Here is a 17,647-nt window from a genome sequence, read left to right as displayed (position 1 = left end):
TATTTTTTATGTTCTATATTGTTCCTACACATATCAACTAGCTGTAATTTGATCTGCATACTGATTAGTAAAGGAATGATTCCATACTGTTCCAAATTAGCTTTGGAACATACTTAGGGTATGTTTCTTCTGTTTCTAAAGGAGGCATAAAACTAATAAATGAGTCCCCAGTTTCTGTCTGGCCCTATGCCCCAGTCATGTCCCCATTTTAGGATTCTGCTTTGATAGGCAACACATTGGTATAGTGAAATCTCAAGATCCTACATTATGTCCATTGAGACAAAAGAAGGAGGGAGAGAGGGAGAACCATAGGAAGAGATCTTCTGAATTGGGTTATTGCTCTAGGATTTCGTACTAGAACCAAGGGTCCTGAAATCCCTTTAGTCTTGAATTTCTGAGTGTACATATCTGGGAAATGTTATGTTTAATTGATTGGTGTTCAGGGATTGAATCAGGACCTTTATAAATTAATAAAGTGAAGTCATACCACTCACCTAATGTCTAAAACTAATGAAATTACAGGTGGCAGAATGTTCGGAGTGCTTAGCCTTGCAGGCTTAGGACTGAAATGACACACCCATTTGTAAAGTGCTTGGCATTTCCGGGGGTCATGGATCCCTTCAACGATCAAACTCGTCCTAACGAACCATAAGCTTTGACCATATTAAGCCCTTGTTTTATCTTCTGGGTTGTCTTTTGCTATTACACCCACATACTGTGAGGATTAAACCCGAACAGATTATGGGGTAACAACTTAAACTTCTTGGCTACGCTTAGGACAGAAAGAGTGACCATCTGGATTAGTAAGGATTCCTTTGGTTAAAGTGACAAAATTCCAAGTCAAACAAGCTGGGGCAAAAAGCGAGCTTCGTGGAGGGACACCTTGTTGTCAAATGTGATTAAAGAAATGTTGTTAATCAATTCTTGGGACAGGAACACTGCCAGGACTCCCTGTCCTAGCCTCTTATATCTTCTTCTCCGTTTTTAAGTTTCATTTTTTGTTTCCAATTAGAGACTCTGGCTTCTTGCTCTGCTTGCTGTTGCTGCCCCTTCTCCCAGGAGGTGCTGGCTGGCTTTTCCTAATTCTAATTTGAAAAAAGGCCCAAGGAAGGACACTGAGTTACTCTTTTTAGGTCATGGGCCTACCCTTGGTGTATTCAGCCAAGGCAAAGAGGCCACCATGCTATGACTGACCCAGCCTGAGGCTGGAGCCTAATCCTGAATGAGTTAATATCACAGGAAGTTGTAGGGGGGGCTTGGGGATCGGATCTGAAATAACATAACCACTCCCATTCAAACCATGTGGCCTAATTGGAAAGGGAGGCAGCTCTATCAAGGAGGAGAATGTTGAAGATAAAGTGCTGGCAAATGAACCATGTGACTACAGCCTGTATGTGGAGACATTTCAAGGAAAATGAGAAGGCCTTACCCTTTCTCTAAAATTGATGTCCTATGTGTTTGGCTTTTTGAGATTCCATACTAGGGATCCATGCATTTCTTTGATTAAAGGCAGTGTCCATATTAAAAACAAACAAACAAACAACTATTCTTGGAGGACTGTGCAGCTACTCATAGTGTCCTGCCTAAGAGTTATCCTCTTCCACCCATTTTCCTCGCAGACAGAACTGGCCTCTCTCCATAGGAACTGAAGATGTCCCTGAACCTATCACCATTTTGGTACATGGTAGGCACTTAATAAATGTGAATGGAGACTGAATGCATAAAGAGCCCCAGCACAGCACACTGAGAAGCTGTGGACCTGGAGGTTAATGTCATGCAGATAGTAGTTCAAGTCTCGGTTCTGATCTTGGGAAAGTTAAAATGTGGAAAATATACACATATACTCACATTTTATATATAAGCATCTGGTAGAGTGGAAAATAATAATTTTATTATTCTCTTATTATTATTTTGTTAATAATTTAATTATTATTTTCCAGACTAATCTGGTAGTCTGGAAAATAATAATAACTAACCTACAAAGTGTCAAGCACTTTTCTAAATGCTGACATCTATTTGCTCACCTAAACATCGCAACAACTCTTCTGAGCTAGGTAGGTACACTAATTATTTGCATTTCACAGATGAGAAAACTGAGGACAGGGTGGGTAAGTGACTTGTCTAAGGCCACTCAGCTAATAGGACACTATTTGACCAGTGTTTATGGAAGTGATTAAATAAATATTAATTATGATTTGACTTGAAATCATTAAGATGCCATTTGTACAGAATCTAAAACAGTGAACAGAAAAAAAGAGAGAGAATATATTATATTAAGGTTATATTGTGCCATCTAGTAATAATCAAGAGAATTTTATCATTGCACATATTTCACCCTATGTAATAACTAAGGATGTTTTATTTTGCTTCATGCAATCTTTAAACAGGCCTCATAAATTGGCAATATGTTTATAATTACAAATTTACATATTTTATGGGACCAGTAAGAAAATAGCCCACATTTAAAGGGTCATTCCAATTAATATTCAAAAAACCAAGTTTTCAGTGCTGATGTTGATAATAACTTTAAAATTTAACAAACACTGGTACACATTCTCTTGCAGAAAATAGGCATTCTATTCTCAGATGCAGTATAAAATGAGCCAGATTTCAAGGTCTGCAACAGTTTTGTTGGTCTGTGAGCCTTCTTTCTGGGAAATAAATAGTTGCTACTAAGGATAAAGTAAAAAGAAGATAAGTGGTTGGTGCCCTTCCTGAGGATGTGCCCACATATCCCACAGCACACTAGAACTGCCCTGCAGTTTGCATGCAGCTAGATTAAGAGAGAGGGAGCCAGAGGGCACAGAGCTGGCCAGTCAACCTGGTTCTGAATCCACCTGTCCACTCTGGTCCCACCATTTTGCTACCATGCGGCCCTACTGTTCTCTTTTGTAATTGTGTAATTTCTAACAGCAGGATAATAGCGTTTATCATTTCTACACAGTGCAGCACAATTTTAATGTGATATCAGACAGCTTCGTATAAAAAATGTTTGATTTGAGTATTTTTATTTATTTGTTTATTTATTTTATTTTTTATTTTTTTAAATTTACATCCAAATTAGTTAGCATACAGTGCAAAAATGATTTCAGGAGTAGATTCCTTAGTGCCCCTTACCCATTTAGCTCACCTGCCCTCCCACAACCCCTCCAGTAACGCTCAGTTTGTTCTCCATATTTGTGAGTCTCTTCTGTTTTGTCCCCCTCCCTGTTTTTATATTGTTTCCCTTCCCTTATGTTCATCTGTTTTGTCTCTTAAAGTCCTCATATGAGGGAAGTCATATGATTTTTGTCTTTCTCTGACTGACTAATTTCACTTAGCATAATACCCTCCAGTTCCATCCATGTAGTTGCAAACGGCAAGATTTCATTCTTTTTGATTGCTGAGTAATACTCCATTGTGTGTGTATATATATGTATATATATATATATGTATACATATATATACCACATCTTCTTTATCCATTCATGCATCGATGGGCATTTGGGCTCTTTCCATACTTTGGCTATTGTTGATAGTGCTGCTATAAACATGGGGATGCATGTGTCCCTTCAAAACAGCACACCTGTATCCCTTGGATAAATGCCTAGTAGTGCAATTGCTGGGTCGTAGGGTAGTTCTATTTTTAGTTTTTTGAGGAACCTCCATACTGTTTTCCAGAGTGGCTGCACCAGCTTGCATTCCCATGATTTGAGTATCTTTAAACATTATATCTAGCTCAACACCATAGGATGATTTTTAGTAGCAACTTACATTTATATTGCAGAAATAATATTTCATAACATATGTGATCAATAAATTTGTCCCTGGAGCCATAGACATTTTCCCAGAGCTTTTACATCTAGCTCCATGCTCCAGAAGCCTGGAATCTATCTAATATTCATACATTTCCAGTTATTTGATGAGGTCTTTCAAATCTTGATATTGTTAGTAGGGAGAAAAAGAAAACATGAGAAAGCCAATGCCTTGTACGTAATGTTCTTTCTCCTTGAGATAATGATACTTTATGATATGTGGACATATAATTTTATCCTGCCACAGGTGAAAAAGAGGTGCTACTAGCTTGTTCAAAGTAGTCTAATTATCAATTTCTCTATTAAATGCCGGCACAGGTAAACTAAGAGCTAATGAATGCAACTGATTGAGTGGCAACATTTAAAAGTTGAGACATTTTGAATATCAATCTCATTTTTGTCCAAGGAAAGTTGAGTTTTTTTGTAAAGAGGCTTTAAAGTTCTGGGGCTTTGGGACAGAGCCTCCCTCTTTCTCCCCATCAGCCCTTCCACTCACTTCAGTGCGACCATGTTTTGCTGTAGAGAATCGGTCTCTGACCCCGGGGGGTTTCACCATCCTAATGCCAGAAGTGCCTGTTGGAAATGTTGGCCAGCTTGTAATAGATTGGATTATTTCTATGCTGCATATGTGTAAGATTGGTTACTTCTACACCACTTCTCTTGGGCAGATGGTTGGAAACTGTCCATATGCAACTGCAGAAGTAAATTCAATAGAACTCAGTACAGATGCTGAAGTATATTCATTGCCTTCAAAAAAGCTGGTGGCTCTTCAGTTAAGATCCATTTTTATTAAGTACAAATCAAAGCCATTCTGTGAAAAAGCTGCTTTCCTGGGTGAAAAGTAGTAACTGTGCCAAAGTTATTGTTCTTTCAAGTAGTCATTCATATCACTGTAATGATCTACATTTCACATTGGCAAGACTCCCTTCTGATACCTGCTTACATCTTTGGTGCAAAAAAACTGTTCAAAATAAAATAGAGACCCTTAACTGGGAAGAAATGGAAAAAAGCCCATGCATTCCTGAAATAGATGATTTTGAGTTTTGTATCTATATTCCTGGAGGAAGTATCACAAAAATACTCTATACTGAAGGTTGTTTTAAAGAAATCCCAGATGCGGTTCTGTTGAAATTTGTTTCAGAAGAAGACAATATCCTAGATGCATTAATTCTTCAGTATCTTAGTGAATGGTTTCACATAAACCACGTTTACAGTGTGATGACCCTACAGCGTCTATCTTGTGGTGGAAAATGCCAAGTTCATGGAGATTTCTCTTTGGAAGTGGTCTTCACCCTAGCTTTTCTGATCTGTTTTCAGTTGTATACCTAATGTCCCAAGACACTTAATATCAACACAACACAACACATAGTTACACAACTATATAGCAAGTTATATTTTCTAAGGACGCATTAGGAAGTAAATCTTTACTTCTCACAGAAACTCTCAAAGAAAATGGATTAACAAAAGGTTGTTTTGCCATGCCCCTATACACAACAAATGTAAGTTTTATATAATTAAATATTTCCTAAGTAAGAAAAAGGAGGGGGCCTTAAAATAGAAAATATATACATGTATGACCAATATGTTTTTGACTTGATATAATGTGTGGATGATAATGTCTTTTATTAAATAAATCTGTAATATTGCAGAATCACCTGGTATCCTTGTGGTTGCTTAAAAATGTACCATCTTTTTTTTAGAGAGAGAGAGAGCGTGAGTGGAGAAGAAGGGTAGAGGGAGAGAGAAACAGAAAGAGAGACAGACAGAGAGAGAGAAAGAAAGAATCTTACACAGGCTCTACGTTCAATGCTGAATCTGATGTGGGACTCCATCCCTTGACCCCAGGATCATGACTTGAGCCAAAATCAAAAGTTGGACATCAACTGACCGAGCCACCAGGTGCCCCTAAAAATGTACCATCTTAATAAAAATTTTAAAAGTATTTCCTTGAGATATAGAAAGTAGCACTCCTGTAATCTCTTCATTTCTACCCTGTTACCTCCTTGAACAGAAATTTGGAGGTGACCAACAAATCATCTGAGATTTATCAGAAATCAATATTCATACATACACACTCAGTCAGGGCTCAAAATCTTCAAAAGCCCAAAAGAGTGGCATTTGGTCATATTCTTCTGATTGGGGAAAATACACTGGAGAGCTTTTCTGTATCCAAGCAAGATGTAAGATTCATGATCATCCTCTGGGAATGGTCCCTATCCTTACACACTAAAATGAAGTGAGCACCATTATTTATGAATACTTCATGGCAAGACATGATTTAGCCTGCTCTTGGCAGTGACCAGGAACAGTTCTGAAATTATTTAGGAACACTAGAGACAAGTCAGTTCAGCTGTGGCTGTGCAGGAGCTAAGCAGGTGTATTCAAGGGCTCAGGAGTGTCTGGTCATGTCTACCATACTGTTGGGGTTTTCCTCCACACTCTGTTACAAAGGAATTGTCCTTGCCTGGGTCAGCTGTGCCTGGCCATGTCTCTTACCTGAGCTTAAGATTTAGAAACACAACTGCCTCTGACTCCTCCCCATGAAGACCAATATTTGAAAGGAAAGATTGATTGGGTCTATTGACAATACTGATGAGACCCGGGGCTCTAGCTGAGTTGGGTTTATGATAGAAACCACATAGGCTTCTTTCCCGAGAGTGTCTGTAGGATTATTTGAAGCAGGGAGTTGGGGAAGGGAGAGGATGTGTTCTATTACATCTTAATGCATCTTAATGCACATCTTACATGCAGTGTGGTGTTGGTGTCACCTCTGTGTAAGACCATCCCAAATGAGTAGACTTTCCTGGTGGGTGCCTTTAGGTGAGGGTCCTGATACTAATGAAAGATCCCCTGTGGCTCTTTGAATGGGAAACATCACATAACTGCCTTGTTTTCCACATCCATTTCCCACATTTTCCTCAATACTATGTTTCCTATTGGAAGCCCACAGGGCTTCCACCTTCAGGAAAACTTGGAAACTATACTTTTGTAAACATCTGCCGTAATTCCTGCAGGCACAAACATTTCTGTCCCACCCTATTCTCACCTGGGTCTTTTCTTCCACATTAAGTTCCTGGAATCCTTTCTAACTCTGTCTTCTACCAAGATGTGAAAGATTCTTCCTTGTGTACAATAAAGAGACCAGTCTATCAGCTAAATTGTGTTTCTCATTCCCAGAGCCTGCAATTAGGGCTTTTGCAACAGGCTGTGGTCCATTTTTCTTACACCTAACTTTTTTCTAGGAACAAGTGTAGGACTAATCTGGGATAAAAAGTTAGCCTTAGGAAATACAATTTAAATCAGAGATAGAGGCAGAGATAATTTTAGCATAACAGCCCTCAGGAATTTTACTAGAAAGAGGTCCTTTTTGGTCCCTACTTTCTCCCCCACTGCTCCACTCATAACTCTAGGTCCTTGGAAATGGATAAAATGGAACACATGACAGTCTGTACCAGGGCAGGCTGAGGGGAAGAGGCGTGCAGAGGAAGCAGAAGAATCAAGGACATATGGAATTATGGCCAGTGGATCCAGAGAGGAGGTTCTCTGATTCTGTAATAATTACAGTGATAGCGTCCATGTTGAGTAGCCTTAAGACCCAAAGTCACAAACCCTTTGGGACCGGGCATGGTTTGTACAGAGTAGAAAAGCACTTCAGATACTCTATCCTTTGTGAAATATATTGATGTTGAAAGTATACTTCAAACCTGAATCTGAGGATTGTTTTACACATTCCTCTAGACTCCTAGTGTGTGATAAAGAAACAGATTGTTCAATATGGGAGTCTATCTCCCCTCTCTTCCGCAGTTAGTGCATAGACATTATACATACACTTTTATATGACACTCTATCAGTAATGTACCATCCGTCTCCTCTTGGGCTCTTCCTATGCATGCCATGAAGAAGAAAGTTGGATAACTATGTTTCTAACAGGTTTTCTTCAGCCTTACTGCTATGCCACGAGAGACAACTAATAAGTTTCTCCGATCCTCTGCTAAACCAGCTCTGGAGCACCTTTGTCTTTATGAAGCCAGACCTCTGGGGAATGCATAATCATATTAATATCCAAGAGATAAATAAATAGAAACATACTTTTAGAAATTTATGAACAACACAAGTTCCTGGAGGTACCTTTTGTGTGGTAGTTTCTTCTGACAGCTGACAAACTAGACCTGGCATGATCTTCATAACGACCAGAAATCATTGTGTACCTAAATAATATATTCTACTAGGCTTCTGCACATGGTCCCTGGACCAATATAGCAGCACCATTTTCTAGAACTGCTCCCTTTCTTTGAATCACCTGCAGAACACCGAACTCTTAATTCACTTGCAATAAAAAGAGCCTCGACATACTAAGAACAGTCAATAAATCCTGGATATCAATTGGTTTCCACATCACTTTCCAACTTTACTGCCGTGTTTCACTATTTTTTTTTTTTTTTTTGAGAGAGAGAGAGAGAGGATGTGCCAGCAGAGGAGAGGCAGGTGGAGAGACAGAATCTTAAGCAGGCTCCATGCTCAGTACGGAGCCCAGACTGACACAGGCTCGATCCAACAATGCTGGGTTCATGACCAGAGCTGAAATCAAGAGTCCAATGTTCATTCAACTGAGCCACCCACGCGCCCCAGTTTCACTTTTTTTTTTATAAAAAAAGAATCTTGACAAGATCATAATAGTTTTCTATCTTTGGTGACATTAATTTCAAAGGGTCTCTATACTTAGAATTGTTCACCAGTATTTATTCTAATATTTCTAGGATTATATATTTTTCAAATTCTCTGAATCATCAAAAATTTGTTTTTTTGAATTGATACATGATTAATGTTGCTGACATAGTGATCTACTGTGATTTTTAGTCATTTAGTCCAACATATTATTGAAAGAGCAAACTGATTTGAAACACCACTTTTATCCTATGCCGAATTGTTTCACATTTTTGGGTCAATTTCTGATCTTTTTCTTTTCCACTTATCTGTTCTTTCACCACTGCTACATTTTTGCTTAGTTTTCTGGGGTTTTTTTCCCTTGGGTTTGCGGGGTTTTTCCCCTCAAATATAGGAAAGCCTTGAATTTTCTATTTTAATTCTAGGAAAGAGGGGCTATTTTAAACTCCCTCATCTGTGCTAATGGTTCTTTTATAATCTTAGACTTCCCAGGTAACTGGTCTTATCATTTGTAAAGAATCATAAAGTTCATTCTTTCTTTTCCATATCTATACCCTATTGAATTCCTTCCTTCCTTCCTTTGGCTAAAACTTCCTAAACAATGCTGAATAACAGTAGGCAGTGATGTAATTGTATCTTGTTTATATTGTATTCTTCACAGTTTAAATGTATACAGTTAGGGTTTTTTTGCTTTTGTTTCTTCCTTTAAGTAAATATTTGCTATTGGTTTCATTTACTCATATACTTTCTGGGCCAAATGCAAGATAGAAATGATAGCCCATGAACTGTATATCAGCATCTATGCACTTCATTACAATGTGGGTAGGGTGAGCTTGAGAACTCCTTTTCCCTTCTTCCCTTGTGGGAGGGTCCTGCCCTAAAGAAAAGAACAACAACCAAAAACCCCTCAAGGTAACCTAGCTATGCCATATGTGACAACATCCCTCATGACCTTGTAACATGAGACCACTTAATCAGATCGCATGTTTGTGTGTGTTACCATATATGGGGGACAAAGAAGTAAAAAATGTGTAAAAAAACTACCCCACGTGGCGTTCGGGGCTCAGTTCTCAGGTATGAACCCAACTGAGCCTTGCTGGCAGGAATAAAGTTGCTTCCTGGAAAGAAAAGCCTCAGTGCCATGACTCTGTGAGAATCCTACTACACCCTACATCACCTGCCTAGCTTCAGGCTAGCCTTGTCTGCATTCTCTACACCTTGGAGCTTCATTGTGTTTCATTCTGAAAACCGGCCATTGACTCTCCAGGTGGGTTGGTGAACTGCTGGGTGGTGTGCCATTCACCATGTTAAAATCATCAATATCATGTGTTCTAGACATCGCTAGAAGTCATCTTTCTCTGATTTCCCTAATTTTTTTTTCCTTTAGCATTTCAATGAGAATTTAGTGGAAAAGTCTGTTCAACCAACCTCTTGGACCAAAGTTTCTTTTAAACATAAGATATATTCAGGGCGCCTGGGTGGCTCAATCGTTTGTGTCTGACTCCTGGTTTTGGCTCGGGTCATGATCTCGCGGTTGCATGGGTCCGAGCACCGCGTCCGGCTCTGTGCTGCCAGCGCCAAGCCTGCTTGCGATTCTCTGCCTCCCTCTCTCTCTGCCCTTCCCCCGCTCACGTTGTTTCTGTCTCTCTCAAAATAAATAAACCCAAAATAAAAAAAAATTAAAAATATATATATTCAACTCTCTAGTGTAAAAGCATAAATGAGTCTTCTCTTAAGTAATAGAGACAGATGGAAACGATGCATTGAAACTCGCTTCCTGCCACACATCAATAATGATAACTCCTTTGTAATTGTTACCCTGCTTAGCTTAATTAACCTTAGTTAGGAGCTTTGGTTCCAGAGTGAAAATATGTATATGAATAGGTTGTCTCTTTCCAAAAGAAGTGAAAACTAAGCACTGATGTTGAAGGAGTGCTTTTCATTCCATTTATTCTATAAATTATTTTTCCCCCTTATGTTGGCAAAGAACCTTCTTAGGAAACAGTGTTGGGTTTTGGATCAACACTGTATACTAATTAGAAAAAAAAGAACCCCTCTTACTATTCTTTGTAAAAAACAACAGGACCACTCGAGGTTTGTGAGTGTCAATGCCTGATTTTTCTTAAGACTCAATGCTCTGATCAACAGTTTGCCTCACTAGGTCTGATTGTCTTTCACAGTGAAATGTCATCATTGTTTGAATCACATTTTTGGCAGGATGGTGTTCTGTTACATTCCCTAGGAATCAACAGAGGCTGACAGAGAAGAGAGATGGCTCTTATCTATGAAGCTGTCAACCAGAAAATGAAGAGCCACAATGAGAGGCAAGAGAGTGTTTATTTGGGATTAAAGATCTGCAATTTGGGGAGCACAGATTCCCACAGTAACCAGAAGAGTGTCCTGCCTGTGGGGTGAAAACAAGGAGTTTTTATGAAAAGGAGGAAAGGGGCAACTACATGATTTGGATAAAAGAGCATGGTAGGGAAAAACAGGATAAAATAGGCAGAGAGGAAAAAGTTAGGACCTGAGGTCCCTAGGTGGGGAAAAACACGTATTTTGAAACAATGCTCGGAGCATCTGACCACAACAAACTCCCTCAAGCTTCCTCTTAAGAATGTAACAGACACCATCTACTCCCCCTCAAGTTTCCCTCAGGAATTTGACAAAAGACCTGACTAAAAATAAGTAGTAGACCATAAAACATATGACACACAGGGAACGGTATGGCCATAGACCACCCCTGATACAATGGAAATGAGCCACTCAACAAGGAATGACTAGGCATTTAGAGTTACGTAGCCAATAAGGGTAGAACCTGAGAAGGAACAAGGGAGAAGGAAGGGGGGGAGGTAGGGGGAGGGGAGGCTGCGACCAAAACTTTATAAAACAAAGTCCCTTGCTTATAGTCCGTGGGCATTCACTTTCGAATGTCCCCTCTCTGCAAAGAGAGCTTTCATACTATTCTTACTTCCTAATCTTATTGTCTAATAAATTTTGCCGGCTGCTCATTTTATTCTGTGTCCGCCTCTTCATTCTTCCAAGCAGCCAGACAATGGATCCCAAGTATTGAGCTAAAGAATCCTGCAACACTAACAGGCTGAGCTGCTTTTGGTTACATACAGATTGACCATCCTGTTGGTGCTAACAAATGAAACTTTATCAGGTCTGCATTATTTAAGTACTCTATCTTCAGAAATTCAGAAATTCCACAACCAACAGATTTATGATTAAGGATGCCCAATGTCCTGTCAATCTCACGCAAGGGCCTAAAACAATTGCCTTTTTGCCCAGTCCAAAGGTTTTGGCCCAGTTCAAATGAAGATGAGTAAGGCAGTTTCTCTACGGTGGCCTCTCCAACTCTATTTTAAAATGGCTCCAGTCATGCCATTTTTTTTTTTTTTTTACAAATTTTATGCTCAGAATCTCTCTTGGTTTTTCTTTCTCTTTTTCTTTTGTTATTGAAGTATATTTGACATGCAACATTACATTTATTTTGAGTGTGCAACATACTCTTCTGATTTTTCTTTATTTCACTCAACTAGTTCTCTGATTTCTATGGTCCAGGTCCCTGATTTCCTAAGTACAATCTGACTGATCTGTCAAACTACCTTTAAGTCTAGCCATAGACTCCTTTTACTCTGCTCTATAATCTCACATCATTATGACTTTTTGTTAGTAATGTGACAGTATGAGGGGCGTATGTCATTTTTCAGGGACTGAATACTTTGTTTGATAGGACTCTGCCCTAAATAGCGTGGACATTTACACTGACTCCCATATTTTCAATCATACTGAGGTTGATATACAACTGAGGTGTGTTATTTAAAAAAAAGAGAGAGAGGCTGCAAGGGTCATCTCCTTCTTATACAACTTCAAATTGAAACAACTTAAAATCTTAAAATTCTAAAAGGTCCCCAAACAAGTAGTTTTACTGACACAGACTGTGTTTGTTAGTATTTATCATTTTGCTTATTCCTCAGGCTGATGGAGATTTTTTTCCATGTAGGCAGCTGTGTGCCCTCTGCTGGCAGGTGGCCTCTCTGGTCTGGCCACACTGCTGATGGAAAGGCCCATCTGTTCTCTAGAACTGTTTCTTGGTCCACACGGCCAGAACCATCTCTAGCTTGCTCTCCTGATTCATCCATAGCTTCAGCCTTTTAAATGTAGGGTATGTCTCTTGCAAACAAAAGTGCCAGATAAAAGAACTGTAGTATCTGGGTTCTAGGCCTGGTTATATTCCTGACTCAATATGTGATTTGGGGCGAATCAAATATGTCTTTGAACTAGACCTCAGTTTCTTAAGACATAGAATGAGTGTTCTGGATTTTGTTTTATTTCATGCCACTTTCTGTTTTAAAGTTTAAAATTCTCACACATCTCAAGGTCCCTTCTCTATTCATTTATGACTTATTTTCATGGTCCATTGGCTGCTGGCAAAGGGTACCTGTTAACTCGCAAATTTCCAAATTGCTAGGATATTAAATATGAGCTCATATATGTCTTTTAGTTTTCTCTTCTAGACGACATAACTTAATATCCACTTGAGAATTAAGAGTTGAAATAGCAACCCATACATGGAGAGTAAGGGGATTTTATTACATCAAACTCAAATGATAAAATTCCTTGAGGAAATGATACACAGAATAGGCCATGTTTCCTAACAGTTCCAGATAATGGCAACTGGATGATCCCCTTCCACTGGTCCTTGTGGGAATGATAGGGTCTGGGGTTTACCTATTTGGCTAGAAAGCCAGAAAGGAATTGAAAAAAATCTATGGTCCGGAAAGCAAAAGAAAGAACTTTTTCCTTCACATGACTTGGAATTATTCTTTCTTTCTTTTAAACGGAGGTATAATGTCCAATAACATTATACTAGTTTCAGGTATACAGTGTAACAGTTCAATGTTGGTGTATATTGTGAACTGATCACAGTAAGTCTAGTTAACATCCATCATCATACATAGTTACAAAACATCTTCTTTTCTTATAAAAATTTTTAAGATTTACTCTCTTAGTGGGATGCCTGGGTGGCTCAGTGAATTAAGTATCTGACTTCGACACAGGTCATGATCTGATTGTTGTGGGATTGGGCTCGTGGAACAACACAGAGCCTGCTTGGGATTCTCTCTCTCTCCCTGTCTCTCTGCCCCTCCCTAGCTTGCACTTTCTCTCTCTCTCAAAATAAATAAATAAACTTAATCAGTATCATTAATTAGTTCTACTTCTAGAACTCAACTGGAGTTAGTAACTCCACAGTCTGCCTTCCCCTCAGCCACTGAAAACCATCATTCCACTTTTAGATTCTGTGAATTTAACCATTTTAGATAACTTATACAATTGAAATCATGCAGTATTTGTCTTTCTGTAACTAGTTTATTTCACTTCACATAATGTCCACAAAGCTCATCCATGTTGCTGCATATCACAGAATTCCTTTCTTTTAAAGGTGAAATAGTATCCGTTGTATACGAATGTGACATTTTATTTATCCATTCATCTCTCAATGGACATTTAGCTTATTTTCATATCTTGGCTACTGTGAATAGTGCTGTAATGAACATGGAAGTGCTAATATCTCTTGAGATCTTGATTTCAATTCTTTTGTATACATAGTTAGAAGTGGGATTTCTGGGTAACATGGCAGTTCTATTTTTGTTATTTTGAAGAATGTCCATACTGTTTTCCATAGTGACCACCTCAGTTTGCATTCTCAGTGAGTATTCCAATTTCTCCACATCCTCGCCAGTACTTGTTGTCTTTTTTTTCTTTTTTTTTTGATACTATCCATTCTGACAGGAGTGAGACGATATCTCATTATGGTTTTAATTCCCATTTCCCTGATGATTAGTGACATTGAACATTTTTCAAATTAAAGTATTCAGATATAATAACAAAATTTTAATAAACTAGAGACTAATTTATAAAAGTACAGTTGCTCAAAGTTACCCTTTTGGATTTTTATTTTGTTATACATAATCAGAAGCATTTAATTAAAGGGGTGATAAATAAATCCCAAAATCTTTACAAAAAGTTTTCTTGCAACTTGGAACCTCATTAAAGCTTCTGTATAGCCAAGGACAATGCTCCTAGAAATATAGTAAAGACATTAAAAAGGTATAGGTCAAAATTTAATTTTCCGCTTCAGATGTTGAAAGTTTGAAAACAAAATTCAATTGTACTAATGTTATTAGTTCAAAATTAATATAAGTTCATGTACTTTTTAAAATAAAAAGCTAATATTGATGTTTAAAATTAAGTTTTATGCTTCTTTATTCAAACTTATAAGAAACTTAAGCAGGTAATATGAATGCTGCTCTCTATACACAACGACAGTTGCAGAAATGAAAATCGTAAAACATTGAAATACACTTTCTCACACAACAGACTGACAAAAATTTAAGTTTACTGATACTCATTTTTAGTGCCTATGGGGAAACAATAATCTTAATAAACATTTTTGGCAGGAAAAAAAAACTACAACAAATTATTTTGATTTCTATTTTTCAAAACCCAAACCATTGATTTTTTTCCACTAATTAACTTTATTAGTAGTCCCATAAATGAAGCTAATAAAATACACATGCAAAGTCACTTTTGCATTGTCTGCAAGAGCATAAAACTTGAAATAATGGAAACCCATTTGAGGAGAAACTATGTGTTCTTTTAAGAGAATGATATACGTCAATAAAGAGCAATATAAAGAACAAAATCCCATTTTTGCAAACAACAGAGGCTTTATTTGTTTACATTCATTGGATATTCATTGTATGTATTTCATTTCATTTGCAGAAGTGAGCACCAAATTTTGTTTGAAAAATACTGGATGGGGAACCAAGCTACACAGGTGAAAAAGTGGTGTTAGAAAGGGTAACACAAGTCTACAGAACTTGTAGACTTTGAACTTTAAAAATAAAAAGCATTAAATATACTATAAAATAAATTATAACAGTTTATAAAATCAATAAGTAAGAACAAAAAACATTAATAGCGCATCTAGAGAATGTTATGCTTTCTTTTATGAGCAGTGTTGATGTGAAGTTGTGAAACCTGAAGTTTCTTTAAAATATTCTAATATTATATATATTTTGGTAAATTAAAATTTAGATTTTAAAAACAGGTTTAATTTGTTAACATTGTTAAACAGATTTTTCTAATGTCCTATGGTTTCAAAATTTTTTTTTTTTTTGCATTACAAGTTACTGCCAACAATATCTTCAAAATTATGTAATATGATAAATAAAATAGCTACCAAAAATTCAAAATATTCAGAAGTTTGGGGGAAATAGGTCTCTTTAAATAAATGCAATAGATTTCATTTTTCTCTCATTGGGATTCTATTCTAGGTTGAATAGATATCTTATAAGAAGGTCATCAGTTTGATGTTTACTGTTACAATGAACTGACTGGTCAACCAGCTGTCCACAGATATGCAAAGATGATCCCAGATTTGTGACCAGTCTGTCTTTTGGGGGGGATCAGCTAATCTGCCTAAACAAGAGACGATGTAAAGTATAGAATTGGGTTTTTTAAAGATGCATTTCTAATTTACATATTATTAAAATTCCATTATGTTTGCATGAATGTACAGACTATTTATTCCTTAAATTAATTGTGCTGATCTTTCTCACTAATGTCTTTCAGTTTATAACTCCTCTCCCTGCCAGTCTCCCATATGAATTTACTTTCTTTCTTTAAAACCACTAAAGTGATCTACTCTCTCTCCTAGCTGTCTCTCTCTCTCTCTTTTTTTTTTTTATTAAGAAAAAAACCTCTGTAATGCCTGTCTCTTCTACTTACTAGCTCTTTATTCTTTGCTTTCAAAGTTAAGGAGTCAATATTCATGCATAATAAAGAAGATCTATGCTCAACTTGCCTGAAATAAAATCCCTTTCCATCACCTCCACTCTGTGAGACCCTGGATAAATAACTTCTGTAAGCCTCAGTTTTTTTAATTCTGTAAAACTGGGGATACTAATTTTAACCTCCTCATTGAGTTTTCAGAAGTGTTAATAAAAGATGGCCATAGAAGGTGCTCAGTGTAATAAGCATGTGCTCCATAAATATTAGCTATCTTTTCAGCATTTTCCCGTTTGTTTTTCCACATTCTTCTTTCTATGTCCTAAACTGTTCACCCTTACCACATTCCAGTTTTGTGTCTGCTGTTCCTCCTACTTTATTCCCTGCATATACTTTTTGTCATTTTCTGATTCTATGCCCCCTTCAACCCCCTTCAACCATTGTTTCCTGTACATTTCCATACCTGGCTTATTCTCACTACACTTGCTAACTCTTCTTATTTCCAGCTCCCACCTAAGCAGTGCCGTGACTCCTCACTTCCTCCAGCAGCTTCTCTTGCTTTCCAGTCCTTACTCACTACTCCAGTGCATCTCCCCTTTGCTCAGTATTTTTTTTTTCCACAACCCCTTTTCTTTCTCAGTCCCTTCCTCCTCATTCACTAGGTCTTTCCTCTACCAAGTTCTACATCTCTGCTTCCCACAATGTGTTTTTTTTCCTCCTGTTGATCTGCTTATCCTCACCTTGTCAATAATAATTTTAAAAATTTGATTAGATCTGTTAATGCATGCAAACCTCCCCAAATGATTTTTCCTTAAACTAATAATCTGGAATATTGCAGAATGTTGTTAAGTCTTGGTCTCATTGATCTCTCTCTTTTTCTTCATTTGTTTGTCTCTCATAGCAATTCAAATAAGTCACATGTTTTTACCTAAGGTACTGAAACTTTCCTCTCCTGGTTTTTATTATGTATCTTTTGGGAACTGTTTAGAATCTTGTTTCCAATACTTTATTTTCTTGTTTCATTAATGTATCCAAATCATACCCACTTTTCACAGTTCACTTCAAATCTCATTTCCTTCCCGGATCTTTCCTCAAGAAACTTTGTCTTTTTTAAGTCTTATTGTACGTTTATCCAGTATCTTTGTTTTGGCCTTTATTCTTCACTGTTTTCACTTCTACAATTATTCTTTTTTTAAATATGAAATTTATTGTTAAATTGGTTTCCAGTGCTCATCCCAACATGGTATGGGTGCTTAATGTCATGGGACATATGAAGGACATGCTGAAAAGCATCTTAGAACTTTTGGCTTTGAGATATAGAAGTGAGAGGCCTTTATCCATCTGCTCTCATCATCCATTGTTCAAGTTGTATTAACTATCCTTTTTCTTTT

General features: G+C 37.4%; 1 pseudogene; it reads left to right on the top strand.

Moving 5' to 3' along the window:
- Nucleotides 1–2,002: 2,002 nt before the first annotated feature.
- Nucleotides 2,003–5,140, top strand: LOC106976800 (proteasome assembly chaperone 2-like; annotated as a pseudogene).
- Nucleotides 5,141–17,647: the final 12,507 nt, after the last annotated feature.

Source organism: Acinonyx jubatus, chromosome B2, assembly GCF_027475565.1.
Source record: "Acinonyx jubatus isolate Ajub_Pintada_27869175 chromosome B2, VMU_Ajub_asm_v1.0, whole genome shotgun sequence".
NCBI lineage: Eukaryota > Metazoa > Chordata > Mammalia > Carnivora > Felidae > Acinonyx > Acinonyx jubatus.
This window is presented reverse-complemented; position numbering and strand designations above follow the sequence as displayed.